The following is a 12501-nucleotide window of genomic DNA, read 5'->3' as shown; positions in this document are numbered from 1 at the left end:
TCAAAGGTTAATGATATATATAGTCCTATAATTCCTGTAATAACTACAACCTAAAACTTCTTACCTGGGAATATTGAAGACTCATGTTAAAAGGAACCACCAGCTTTCATATGTTCTCATGTTCTGAGCAAGGAACTTAAACGTTAGCTTTCCTACATGGCACATATTGAACTTTTGTTTTTGCATTATTTAAACCAAATTGAACATGTTTCATTATTTATTTGAGGCTAAATTGATTTTATTGATATATTATATTAAGTTAAAATAAGTGTTCATTCAGTATTGTTGTAATTGTCATTATTACAAATACATTTTAAAAATCTGCTTTTTTTGGTCCTCCAATAATCGATATCGGTATCGGCACTGAAAAATCATAATCGGTTGACCTCTAGTTAGGTTTGGTGTTAAGGTTAGGGTTATGGTTAGATTTAAGGGTTAGGAAAAATTGGGGGTTTTTAAAGTAAAAAAATGAATAAAAAATTACCCCTTTTTCTTCCCAATTTCGTGGTATCCAATTGTTTAGTATCTACTATCTTGTTTCATCGCTTCAACTCCAGTACGGGCTCGGGAGAGATGAAGGTTGAAAGTAATGCGTCCTCCGATACACAACCCAACCAAGCTGCACTGCTTCTTAAAACAGCGCGCATCCAACCCGGAAGCCAGCCGCACCAATGTGTCGGAGGAAGCACAGTGCACCTAGCAACCTTGGTTAGCGCGCACTGCGCCCGGCCCGCCACAGGAGTCTCTGGTGCGCGATGAGACAAGTACATCCCTACCAGCCAAACCCTCCCTAACCCGGACGACGCTAGGCCAATTGTGCGTCGCCCCACGGACCTCCCGGTCGCGGCCGGTTACGACAGAGCCTGGATGCGAGGCCAGGAAAAATCGGATTTTAAATGGGAATCAATTGTTTGGTCCCCACAAGGATAGGGAAACAAACGTGTGTGTGTGTTTGTGTCTGACTTCCTGTTTGTGCGTGTCTAAAGGTGTGTGTGTGCGCTTGCTCACACACGTATGTGTGATTGTGTGTGTGTGTGGGCTTCTGCTTGCCTGTACGTGTTACTTGGTGTGTGTGCTTGCTTGCATGTCTTTGAAATTGTGTGTGATCTGATAGGATCAGAAGGTTATTGGTGGTGTGAGAGGTCAGGGCCCGGCGCGGGCTGCTTAATGACTGAGGTCAGAGGTCAGTGGTGACTAATGGCTTGATGGGGCTGGTGGCACTGGGGAGTCTTTAGTACCTTTGGCCATGTCTCTGTATGTCGGTCTCTCACTCACTCCACACACACACACACACACATACATACATACATACATACATACATACACATATATATATATATATATATATATATATATATATATATATATATATATATATATATATATATATATATATATATATATATATATATATATATATATATATATATATAAAAAGTGTGTCTTGGTCTCTAGAACAGTAGCTACTACATACAAATGATCTCCCTCTCTCTCCACCTCCTTGTTTCTCTCTCCTTAATTTCTCCATGCCTCTTTCACTCTATCATTGTTCCTACCCCTCTCTTTCTCTCTCACTGCTCTCCCCCACCTCTACTATTTCCTACCGACTCCCCTCTCCTCTCAACGACCAGCTGATTGCAGTGAACGGCGAGGAGCTGTTGGACCTCTCCAACCACGTCGCCATGGAGACCCTACGCCACTCCATGTCCTGGGAGGGCAATGCCCGTGGCACCATCCAATTGGTGCTCCTCCGCGCCGCCCCCTCATCTGGCTCCGCCCACAGCGCCAACGCACAGGTACTCTACAAACGGGACAACGATCACCACGGTTCACTACTTCGCCGACGAGCCTATGACCCAAGGGGTCTGCGATACAGGCACAGATATATGCAGGGGTCAGCGCAAAGCTATACGCTTAGTGATATACACAGGTACACAACGCAAGGGAACTTGCGTAGTCCAACACTCTGTATCATACACAAACACATGCAAGGATCACACAGCAAGGTACAGAGCAACACACACAGATACTATAAAGGCCTGACGCAGGTATACACACAGGAGATCACACACAGCTACACGGATGACAACACGCAGACACACACACTCAGCAATGTGCCACACAGCCACACAACAGGCAATGGAAATGCACACAGTTCTAGGTCAGTAGACGGCAATGTCTACAGATACACACAGGAATGCACATGCAGTCACACACCTGACAACATACACACGCAGTCACAGTCCTAACAATTTACTCAGACCTATACGCAGCCACACACCCGACAACCTATGCATTCACTCAAGAAGCCAAACATACGACAACATACACAGCCGCACACGCAGCCACCCACCTGACAACTTACGCAGTCACACTCCTGACAACCTATGCAGGCACCCATGCCGGCACACACCCAACCACATACACAGCCGCACACACAACAACCCACGCAGCCGAACAACTGACAAAATACGCCATTATACACACAGCCACACAAACCGTTACACACACAGTCAAACGCATGACAACACACACAGTCACACACGTAGCCACTCACTAGACAACATGCACATCAGCAACACACATGCCTATGCAGAGAGCATAAGGGTGCTGACAGGGGCAATGTACGGTGACTTACACAGACACGACAAAACGCACAACCACTTAGACAGAAACAGAGACACACAGGGATCCAACTACACACACAACCAGGACCTGATGCGACATCACCACCGCAGGCTCTCGGGAGGACTTTGAGAGAACACACACATCTTTGTGCAGATATTTATATATATATATATATATATATATATATATATATATGTGTGTGTGTGTGTGTGTGTGTGTGTGTGTGCATTTACTGATACGTGTGTATGTATGTGAGGTGTGTGTGTGTGTGCAGCATTAACTCTTTCCCCTGCCCAAACTGTTCCCTCTTTCCACAATGACCACCTTCATACAGGCAATGACTGTTAACCAGAAACCCACTGTGACTAAAACTCAGGAGAAAAACAATGTCTGTGCACTACTTATAAATAATGAATTGCGTATTAATTATCATTATTAAAAAGTTACCACTAATTTTGTAGACAAAAGTTGTAACTCACAAAAATGGGCACTGTTGTTTCACTGTCTTCAAATCTTTGTCTGCAATGCTATTGACAATCTGGTAATATTACCATTATCCCTGAAATGCTTGTTAAACCTATTCTGTTCCTTGTATTTGCTAACTTATTTATTTTCATTATTCTTGTGTTGTTCATTTGTCACCAGACTAGTCACTCAATGTTATGGTTTTAATCTCACAATAGTCCTTGGTTCAATAAAAAGTCTTCCTCTTGCATGCTGTCTGTCTGTTTCACTGTGGTGGTGGTGGTGTGGTGATTCCTTTCTACTGGCTAGCACTCCTGTCCTCTCTTTCCCTGATGTTTACATACCTGTCCATCTCTCTTTGGAATGATTTGTTTCCATCTTTGTCTCATTCTCTCTCTGGCCTTATTCTTTCTCTCTCTCCGCTGGGTATCGTCCCTTATCCCCCATACCGACCCCTAACACACACAGTCAAGTGACTTACTGAGTCTCATCTAAAGAAGCCAAAGAAATTTGGAAAAACCAATTTCCCCTTAGGGATGATCACGTTTTCTACTACTGTGTAGTTTACTGCACTATCCTCTTTCTATGAGTATATGACTTCAGAATTCCACGGTCAGAAAAGGAAGAGCAGTATGTAAGTGGCTATAGCAATATGACAGAAAAGCGGACTCATGACAATATAATACAGACAGACTGCCATACTTAGTTGTTTTTTGCACTACTACCAATTATTTAGGTTTTTGTTACTGCTTTGTTCTCATTCTCAGTTAATAAATGTTTGTGATGTTCTCAAGTGCAGCGGTTCCCAAACCGTAGGGGCGAACTCGGTCTTGCTTTAAACTTCCTCTTGAAAGTTGGAAATTGGGTAGTGTATCATCACTTCCTCTTGTCACGTTAGTCATTATATACCTTGGAGAGCTATTTTATAACTTATCAGACATGTCCAGATTAACTAGATCATGTCAGCTAAAAAAAAATGTTTTTGTGACACGTGCGCACGGGTGGCGCGGGATGTTCCCCAATGCTGGGAGGGGGGGCCCCCCCGAGTAAAAAAAAAAAAAAGTTTGAATCCCAGCCCTAGTGAACAGCTGTATCTTGGTTAATCACAACAGCCATTCAGAAGCATTGTGAACCGTGACGCGGTAGCTATTAGTGGAAGAAGAAAGACTAGAAAAAATGAACTATTACGGTGTTAATGTCTGATGGTAGGGTATAATGGAGGGACAGGGTGGAGAATGAGATGAGACAGCAGGGGGTTATGGGATTAAATGGGTGTGACCAATGACCCGCCCCTTTTGTGTCCTCTCGTCAGTGTCTCCTTGGCCACACCAAGTGGTGCGGTCTTAGGAAATTGGCATGGAAAATTGTGTATGTGGTTGCAAGATATCCCCACCCCACATCCTTCCAAATCGGCAGAAAAATACATTGTGTTTGTGCTCCCTCAGAGCCTGTAGGAAAATTGTATAACTGCCAGTGCAGTTCTCACTGCATGTCTCGGTAGGCCTCAGCCTATGTTCACTCAGCAATCCACACGCACACCAGGTCTAATCTTATCAGACCACGAGACCCCAAGATGAAAGACCAAAGCCTTGAGGGTAGCGCCAGGACCCCCACCTCTCTCTCTCGCTCAACTCCGAGGAGCGGGTGTTGGGGGACACAGTGTGCGTTTGGTGGGGTGTTCCTCCATAGCCTCATTGTGTTGACCAGCAGGTTCTTATTGTTCTGCGGATTAGGATGTGAGCTCCTCTCTGGCTTCTTTGATGGCTCTGCCTGGCTGTCAAAGCCCCATGAGACAGATGGGTGGATGGAGCAGTACCGTGTGTGTGTGAGAGCCGCTCTGACAGACTAAGATGTGTGTGTGACAGTAATACATGTAAAGAGCTGTGGTTTGCCGGCTAATGATACCATTGGGAACGTGTGTGACTTCACGCAGGAACAAAAGCACAACGGACACCCCCCCAAAGCCTAACTCACACACTGTGCTACCGAACGCACACAATGAAAATCCCCTTTGAAATGAGGATGATGGCCTAATGAAAAGAGATATCACATAGAGACGGTGAGCGTGCAACGCCACCACTGCTCATTACGTATAATGTGGCGATGATGCAAAGCCCATAGCCACACGCCCACAGAGTTCGAGAGAGACTGGGTGTGGGTGATTTTGTGTCTATCCATTTATTTGTGTGTGTGTGTGTGTGTGACAGCTGTAGATCCCACCACACATCGCTCTCAAAGGAGAGTCATATCTTATCTGCGGTACATCTCACTCTGCCACCAGCCCTTCCTATCTGTCTCGGTGCTTCCCAAATGGTGTCCTATTCCCTACATAGCGCGCTACTTTTGACCGGGGCCCAGAGGGTGCTTTTCCGCCTGTTCCTCTGTGGCGGTGGAGACTGTTCGATAACATGCCTGTCATCAGCATGAGGGATTCATGTAGTTACGCTATTTACGAACCCTCAACCAAACAGTGAGTCTCAGTGGCGCTATTGTCCTCTCACTGATGAAGCACAATGTAAGCCAATGGGAAGATGTCCGTTATGATTTCAATATGAAATAGGTAGAGTTCTTGTACAGTGCATCAGGTAGAGTGTGTGTATAGTGCATTGATTCTGTGCAATAGCCGTTCAGAAACTGACACTACTTCCATGCGAGCCAGTGCATGCTGCCGCCAGATAAGCTTGAAAATCGATAGACCAAATAAGCGATTTGATTACTTCCTGTGGTCTCTCATGAGAGCATGAGGAAGATTCCGACTGAAGTCAATGGAAGAGTGGCACACTCTTATTCACTGGCGTGTTGAGTTTCTCGGTTTTCAAGCTTCTCTGACGCTAGCCCACAGTGGCTCGAACGGAAATAGAACGATAGTGGGTAAGCGGCTACTGTGTCTCCGACTGTAGTCATAGATATAGTACTCTGATTCTCAAAGATATTCTATGATCGTAAGTACACTTCAACACGACATATGTGCATCTATACTATGCACTTATTGTCCTCATACCTTTTCAATTAACAAGCACGTATATATTTTTCTCACTCAATGATTTAATGTCCAGTGTCATCCTTCTCATATTTTATATATGTACCTTTTACATACCTCTCACATGAAAACTTAAAAACACATTCAATGTGCATCCAATGTGGGAAAACTCTGGGCCATTCCAAATCAAGTGATCAAGAAAAACTCCCTAGGAGCAGGAAAAACTCCCTAGGCCCTAATGTAATGCACTGACCTCTGCTCCTCTCCCCCTGGCTGTGACAGGAGAGCCAGGAGGCGGCTAGCCACCAGATCCCAGACGGCCCCTCCGGACCCCCGGCTCTAGCTGCAGCCCTGGAGTCCCACCACCACAGCAACGGTCCCAGCCCTCAGCCGTCCATGGTCTCAGCTTTGGAGGTGAGAGGACACAGTAGCGCCTGAACTAGGGAAGAGATGAGCACACTCATACTGGTGCTTGACTTAGACACACACAGAGATGAATATAGTATATACACAGACGCAAACATTCACACTTGCCATAAAAACAAACAGTGTACAGCGGCTTTATCACAACAGTTATATACCCTGAACAAAAATATAAACGCAACATGTAAAGTGTTGGTCCCATATTTCATGAGCTGAAATGTTCCATACCCACAAAAGACGTTTATAGTTTGTGCACAAATTTGTTTATATCCCTGTTAGTGAGCATTTCTCCTTTGCCAAGATAATCCATCCACCTAACAGGTGTGGCATATCAAGAATCTGATTAAACAGCTTGATCATTGCACAGGTGCACCTTGTGCTGGGGGACAATAAAATGCCGCTCTAAAATGTGCAGTTTTGTCACAAACACAATGCTACATATGGATCAAGTTTTGAATGTGATTGCAATTGGCATGCTGACTGCAGGAATGTCCACTAGAGAAATTGCCAGATAATTGAATGTTCATTTCTCTACCTTAAGCCACCCCCGTTGTTTTGGAGAATTTGGCAGTATGTCCAACCGGCCTCAACTGCAGACCACGTGTATGGCGTCATGTGGGTGACTGGTTGTGAACAAGGTGTCCCATGGTGGCGGTGGGGTTATGGTATGGGCAGGCATAAACTAAGGACAACGAACACAATTGCATTGTATCAATGGCAATTTGAATGCACAGAGATGACGAGAGCCATTGTCATGCATGATAATGCATGTCACAAGCATCTGTACACAATTCCTTATACAAACTGCACCTAGGTCAAATCTTTCAAATTGTTACATGTTGTGTTTATATTTTTGTACAGTGTGTGTTAATATATAAACTCAGCAAAAAAGAAACGTCCCTTTTCAGGACCCTGTCTTTGGGTGGGTTTGTGCCCATAGGTGACGTTATTGCCGGTGATGTCTGGTGAGGACCTGCCTTACAACAGGCCTACAAGCCCTCAGTCCAGCCTCTCTCAGCCTATTGCGAACAGACTGAGCACTGATGGAGGGATTGTGCGTTCCTGGTGTAACTCGGGCAGTTGTTGTTACCGTCCTGTACCTGTCCCGCAGGTGTGATGTTCGGATGTACTGATCCTGTGCAGGTGTTGTTACATGTGGTCTGCCACTGCGAGCATGATCAGCTGTGCGTCCTGTCTCCCTGTAGCGCGGTCTTTGGCATCTCACAGTACGGACATTGCAATTTATTGCCCTGGCCACATCTGCAGTCCTCATGCCTCCTTGCAGCTTGCCTAAAGCACGTTTACGCAGATGAGCAGGGACCCTGGGCATCTTTCTTTTGGTGTTTTTCAGAGTCAGTAGAAAGGCCTCTTTAGTGTCCTAAGTTTTCATAACTTACCATAATTGCCTACCGTCTGTAAGCTGTTAGTGTCTTAACGGCCGTTCCACAGGTGCATTTCCATTCATTGTTTATGGTTCATTGAACAAGCATGGGAAACAGTGTTTAAACCCTTTACAATGAAGATCTGTGAAGTTATTTGGATTTGTACTAAATATCTTTCAAAGAGAGGGTCCTGAAAAAGGGACGTTTCTTTTTATGCTGAGTTTCTATGTGTGTGTGTGTGTGTGTGTGTGTGTGTGTGTGTGTGTGGACACTACCCTTTAAAAGTTTGGGGTCACCTAGACATTTCCCTGTTTTTGAAAGAAAAGCTCATTTTTGATCCATCAAAATAACATCAATATGATCAGAAATACTGTGTAGAAACAGACGCCTCACAAGTCCTCAACTGGCAGCTTCATTAAATAGTACCCGCAATATATATACAGTGCCTTGCGAAAGTATTCGGCCCCCTTGAACTTTGCGACCTTTTGCCACATTTCAAGCTTCAAACATAAAGATATAAAACTGTATTTTTTTGTGAAGAATCAACAACAAGTGGGACACAATCATGAAGTGGAACGACATTTATTGGATATTTCAAACTTTTTTAACAAATCAAAAACTGAAAAATTGGGCGTGCAAAATTATTCAGCCCCTTTACTTTCAGTGCAGCAAACTCTCTCCAGAAGTTCAGTGAGGATCTCTGAATGATCCAATGTTGACCTAAATGACTAATGATGATAAATACAATCCACCTGTGTGTAATCAAGTCTCCGTATAAATGCACCTGCACTGTGATAGTCTCAGAGGTCCGTTAAAAGCGCAGAGAGCATCATGAAGAACAAGGAACACACCAGGCAGGTCCGAGATACTGTTGTGAAGAAGTTTAAAGCCGGATTTGGATACAAAAAGATTTCCCAAGCTTTAAACATCCCAAGGAGCACTGTGCAAGCGATAATATTGAAATAGAAGGAGTATCAGACCACTGCAAATCTACCAAGACCTGGCCGTCCCTCTAAACTTTCAGCTCATACAAGGAGAAGACTGATCAGAGATGCAGCCAAGAGGCCCATGATCACTCTGGATGAACTGCAGAGATCTACAGCTGAGGTGGGAGACTCTGTCCATAGGACAACAATCAGTCGTATATTGCACAAATCTGGCCTTTATGGAAGAGTGGCAAGAAGAAAGCCATTTCTTAAAGATATCCATAAAAAGTGTTGTTTAAAGTTTGCCACAAGCCACCTGGGAGACACACCAAACATGTGGAAGAAGGTGCTCTGGTCAGATGAAACCAAAATTGAACTTTTTGGCAACAATGCAAAATGTTATGTTTGGCGTAAAAGCAACACAGCTGAACACACCATCCCCACTGTCAAACATGGTGGTGGCAGCATCATGGTTTGGGCCTGCTTTTCTTCAGCAGGGACAGGGAAGATGGTTTTGCAAGGAGGAATGGGAAAAAATGTCAGTCTCTCGATGTGCAAAACTGATAGAGACATACCCCAAGCGACTTACAGCTGTAATCGCAGCAAAAGGTGGCGCTACAAAGTATTAACTTAAGGGGGCTGAATAATTTTGCACGCCCAATTTTTCAGTTTTTGATTTGTTAAAAAAGTTTGAAATATCCAATAAATTTTGTTCCACTTCATGATTGTGTCCCACTTGTTGTTGATTCTTCACAAAAAAAGACAGTTTTATATCTTTATGTTTGAAGCCTGAAATGTGGCAAAAGGTCGCAAAGTTCAAGGGGGCCGAATACTTTCGCAAGGCACTGTGTATATATATATAGTACCAGTAAAACGTTTTGCCACAACTACACATTTTTTATTTATTTTTACTATTTTCTATGTTGTAGAATAATAGTGAAGACATCAAAACTATGAAGTAACACATATGGAATCATGTAGTAAACAAAATAAATGTTAAACAAATCAAAATATATTTTAGATTTTAGATTCTTCAAAGTAGCCACCCTTTGCCTTGATAAGAGCTTTGCACACTCTTGGCATTCTCTCAACCAGCTTCATGAGGTAGTCACCTGGAATGCATTTCAATTAACAGATTTAACTTGTTAATTTGTGGAATTTCTTCTTTCTTAATGCGTTTGAGCCAATCAGTTATGTTGTGACACGGTAGGGGTGGTATACAGAAGATGGCCCTATTTGGTGAAAGACCAAGTCCATATTATGGCAAGAACAGCTCAAATAAGCAAAGAGAAACAATAGTTCATTACTTTAAGACAGTCAATACGGAAAGTGTGTGTGTTTGTTCTGTACATGTTTCATGAGACGTACAGAGTTGGTCTTGCTCAGCTAAATGAAGAATGGATCCATTATTCAAGGAGAATCAGTTGCATTCATTTCCATTGTGTATGTGCTTGCGTGCACACAGTTGAAAATCTATCCCTCAATACTGTTTGGCTCCGTCAGTTGATTGAGTGTGTTTAGGTCTACTGCATTACTCTCCTAGGCAGGCAGTCTTTCAGACAACTAGCATTGACACAGCTTCCAACGGAATGGCTGTATACCAAATGGCACCCATCGGGCTCAGAAGTATTGCACTATATAGGAAATAGGGTGCCATTTGGGACCTATCCAATGCCTCCTGTCTCAGTGGCCCTTCATGAAAAGTGATGACTGGTTTAGCTCTAGCCAGAGGAAGATATATTTCTCCTGTTATAACAGGACTATCACTTTTGCCAAATGTGATCCTGCATTTACATGGCATAGACCTCATTCATGTGTCTGGGATTTAATGTATGCGTGACACAGTAGTAGTAGAGTAGAAGTTGCCAGTCAGCACTGATCTAAGTTCAGCTTAACCACCCTCAATCTTAACCGTAGTCTTTAGGGCGATAGACTCAAAACTGGTCTTAGATGAAACACCCATCCTACTCTTTTAAAGGCACTGGTCACTGGTGGAATTTCTGATTGATATGTGTCTGTCTGTGCTGTTTGTCCGTATCCTCTCCCCGTCCAGCTCCTCCCACTAATGGTGGCTACGCCCATCACGAGGAAGAGGAGGCGATAGAGGAGGATTTCCCCTCACCACCTTCGCCTGGCTCCGTGGAGGAGACGAACGCTAAACTCCCATGCACAACACAACCTCACCGGAGGTCATTACACTGTGGCCCCATTTGAATTCCAGACCAGGTCAAAAGTAGTGCACTAAATAGGGAATAGATTGCCATTTGGGACCAATTATACATTGGTCATATTCATTAGTGTACATCATAGCAAAAAAATCTGCACGAAAACAAACGTGCTTCCATTTGGTTCCTAGTGAATACGACCATGATTGGATAGGTGGACGCATGGGTTCCACCACGTACTGTAGCTTTCACCTGTCCAGTCCTTTCGAATAAGTGATGTATGATTCAGCTCAGATCATGACACAACTATGTTATACACTGAGTATACAAAACATTAAAAACACCTGCTCTCCATGACAGACTGACCAGGTGAATCCAGGTGAAAGCTATTATCCCTTACTGATGGCACTTGTTAATTCTACTTTGCTCAGTGTAGATGAAGGGTATGGTTGTAGGTGCCAGGTGTACCAGTTTGTGTCAAGAACTGCAACTCTGTCTGTGTTTTTCATGCTCAACAGTTTCCCGTGTGTATCAAGAATGGATCCACCACCCAAAGGACATCCAGCCAACTTGACACAACTGTGGAAAGCATTGGAGTCAACGTGGGCCAGCATATATATATATATTGAAAACTCTCTCAACCTAACTCAACTTAGATAAATTGCAATGAAAATCTTTAGTCGCAAAACTTACTGTTATTTTCCAGTCCATTTAAATGTTGAGCTCGAGGTGATGTAATCCTCTGACCGCTAGAGTGTCCCAAGTTAGGTGGTGTCCCATGTTGGGGGAAAATAAATTAGCTAATACATCTGTAAGATTTGAATATATGTGTTTAGGTGGCCCACTGCCACCACTACAAAAAATATTTTGTAAATGTTGTTGTATAATCATTTTTTGCCAAGACATTATTTTAAATGGACTGTCATTGGCTCGATGACTGGAAGTCTATGGAAACAGCTACAATGTTATTGCTCTAATGCTAGTAGCAGTGCACCCCCCCGCCCCCCACTACCCTTGTCACCACTATTGGAAAATAAGTAACACAAAGTATATTTACATAAAATACACTATGAAAGCGAGGTTAAACATTTAAAATAGGACATAACAAAAGTACAGGCTACAATGTTAGTAGTGTTGATTATAATCTGTGGTGGTTTTTCTCAGTGAGCGGAACAAGACTCCCTATTCTCCTGAGGGTCCCCTTCACCCAGACACACAGAGAGCACAGCAACCCAGGCAGACGGACTACCCTCAGACAAGGAACTCTTAAGAGCACGGACCTGGGTGAGCACACAGTGTTGCACACATGCACTCACATTCCGATATGGAGGGATTTCAGTGCCAACCGAAATTGCATTTGAATTCCATAGTTTTTAATTGGTGTTGAGATGTTGAATTTATTATTTTTTAATTGGTAATGCACAAATTGAATAATTTCATTCATAAATTCAGTATTATATTTCATGATTTGAAACTGACTTGAATGAATATTGCATTCAGTTTAAAAATCACTTTAAAAAAAAATGTATATA

The 12501-nt window shown here is 43.3% G+C and overlaps 1 pseudogene; it reads left to right on the top strand.

Moving 5' to 3' along the window:
- The window catches only part of LOC110495963, a 126654-nt pseudogene that overhangs the window by 32951 nt on the left and 81202 nt on the right, over nucleotides 1-12501 (top strand).

The sequence above is a fragment of the Oncorhynchus mykiss genome, chromosome 18 (genome assembly GCF_013265735.2).
Source record: "Oncorhynchus mykiss isolate Arlee chromosome 18, USDA_OmykA_1.1, whole genome shotgun sequence".
Taxonomy (NCBI): domain Eukaryota; kingdom Metazoa; phylum Chordata; class Actinopteri; order Salmoniformes; family Salmonidae; genus Oncorhynchus; species Oncorhynchus mykiss.
The sequence above is the reverse complement of the archived record's forward strand: the minus strand, read 5'-3'. Positions and strand labels throughout refer to the sequence as shown.